This window comes from Hakea prostrata, chromosome 5 (assembly GCF_041222555.1).
Source record: "Hakea prostrata isolate BN-2017 chromosome 5, UWA_Hpros_2, whole genome shotgun sequence".
In the NCBI taxonomy this organism is placed as follows: domain Eukaryota; kingdom Viridiplantae; phylum Streptophyta; class Magnoliopsida; order Proteales; family Proteaceae; genus Hakea; species Hakea prostrata.
In genome coordinates, this window is record NC_142604.1 from 32,151,462 (window position 1) to 32,153,800 (window position 2,339).

At 44.6% G+C, this 2,339-nt stretch overlaps 1 pseudogene; it reads right to left on the reverse strand.

Annotated features, from left to right (window-relative positions):
• Positions 1 to 226: 226 nt before the first annotated feature.
• Positions 227 to 2,280, reverse strand: LOC149015830 (QWRF motif-containing protein 2-like; annotated as a pseudogene).
• Positions 2,281 to 2,339: the final 59 nt, after the last annotated feature.

The following is a 2,339-nucleotide window of genomic DNA, read 5'->3' on the forward strand; positions in this document are numbered from 1 at the left end:
CCATAGGACCCAGTTTGGTGGTTTATGTGAACTTTGGGAGCATCACAGTTATGACGTTTCAGCTACACGTGTGAAGTGGCTTTGGTTGGAGAATACTCCATTCTGAAGATGCGTGAATCTTTCTGCAGATTCTATCCGAATGACTCGTCACTAAGGAAACCGAGTAAAGCATGACTGAATCACTTCAGATTTGTTGTTGTTGTTAATATAGCGGCTGGGACGCAGTTCCTCTTTTCCATGGGCAAATATAATTCGTAAAAGAATTTAACGTCAACATATCTGAATCCTCAAACTGTCTTGGTCTAAGGAAGTCCTACAGCTTCAAAATCCCCACTCTCTCCTAACATACCATTGACTCCACTCTATAAAGTCTATACCACAACTATGGTATTGCTATTTTTCATGAAGCAAAAAAGTATAGTGATTACTTTCAAGGAAATGAAGTAAGATGATCCCAAATAAGCTTCAATTATTTCAATCAAGACCAGTTCAAAATTTAGTAGCACAATCAATAATTCATTAGATAAACCTACTCAATCTGGAGAAAGCACTCTGGGTGTCAGAAACATTTAGGGCAAAAACAGAATAAGTAAAAGAAGAATAAAGTCAAATCTGAAGAATTATCATGCATATTCAAGAATTCAACCAAAGATCAACAATACATGTGTTTCACCTTTAAAAATACATGCATCTATGCAACTGCACACAGATAAAAACTAAATCATAAAGCAGAAACTTGAAGCCTAAATTCACAAAAGCCCTACCTCTGTTGTCAAAGTTTGCGAAAACAAAGTAGCATTTGCTCTCGCATTTGCGAAACGCAACTGCAAGTGCCGATTATAGAAAAGCCTCAACAGATGTGTATCGAGAATTCGGTTTTCCCCCAGCTTCCCTCTCCGGACATCAGCAGAAAAACTGAGAATTGAAGGCATATTTCCGGAGTTACTCAAGGAGTTTCCAGCGGCCACGACATTCCTTGTCCGAGATGGACTGGGCATACCCCTCGATGGAGAAGAAGTTGAAGATGTCATAAGCTTACTTGGAGATGCAAGCCTCGGGGAACCTCGGATAGGAGACGCAAGCTCGGGAACCTCGGATAGGAGATGCAGGCCTCGGGGAACCTCGGATAGGCGATGCCAGTGCCCTGCCACTCCCAGTTGAGACAGTTCGTGTAGATGATGATGCACTCTCAGTTAACGACTTCTTTGATGAACTAAGCCTGGGTGTGGTAGCAGCTGCTGTTCTTGAAACACTTCTCGTCGACAATGGTGATCCTGGGTCATGCAGACGCAAGACCGACCGTTCGTTTCCTGCCAAAACCTTGCAGGTACATTGATGCCACGAGCACCACTTCTCCCTCTAGGAACACCATTGCTTTCCTGTGACCTCGAAGTACTGCCGGAAGAGACACTCTCTGTATCTGAAGCAGTGAGATCGGAAGGAACCACAAGGCCATTAAAATAATAATCCGCATCCAGTGCACGTTGAACCGACTTCAACAAGTCTGTATTGCCTGAACCCTGATGCAATCTTCCATCAAACGACGCTCTCCGACTTTCTCCAATCATCGACTTCTGTAACACTCTTCCCCCTGCCCCAGATCCAACCAATTTCTTCGTCTCACCTGTACAATCCAGACTTTGTCAGAGGATTCACTTGCCGAGTTCTTGCAGGCCAACGCTGCTGATCGACAGGCTTAGAATTCTCCATCTGATCTGCACCTCTACCACCATCAACCTTGCTTCTTAATGGCGTCGTCGTCTTCCTCCTCTCCGGTGTAGCCTTCCTTGCATTGGCCAAATTCTAGAAGGACTCTCCTTGAAAAGAAACCGACAAGCTCCGCGTCGAAGTAATGAGAATCTTGGAAGCCATTGATACTTCAGAATCATTTCCCGTTCTCGATTCAGGTAAAGGCGTAGTTGGTCAAGACGTCGCAGGCCTCCTCCGCTCCACCGACTGCGACCGTTTGATCATCGACTTAGCCGTAGATGGGAACGGAGTGTTTGCAGAGGTCGACGAAGTCGATCTCGAAAGAGAAGGAGTTGGCCATCGCCTAGAAGAAGAGGAAGAAGAGGTTGAAGTTGAAGTCGAAGGTGAAAGGTACCTGGAAGTAATCTCTCTCCATTTAGGTCTCCGGTGACCAACAACGCCATTATCTCTCTCTGAAGGCAGCAAAGGTGACCATATTGGTTTCAGATTACTCTCTACCTGCTGTGAAGACGTTTTAGGATTTGCAGTAACCACCATCATCAGATGGAATGGAATAAAAATAATTCCTCACTCCTCCTCACATCTCTTACACCTCAAAAACCCCAAAAAGAAAAGGGAACTAAGAAAAC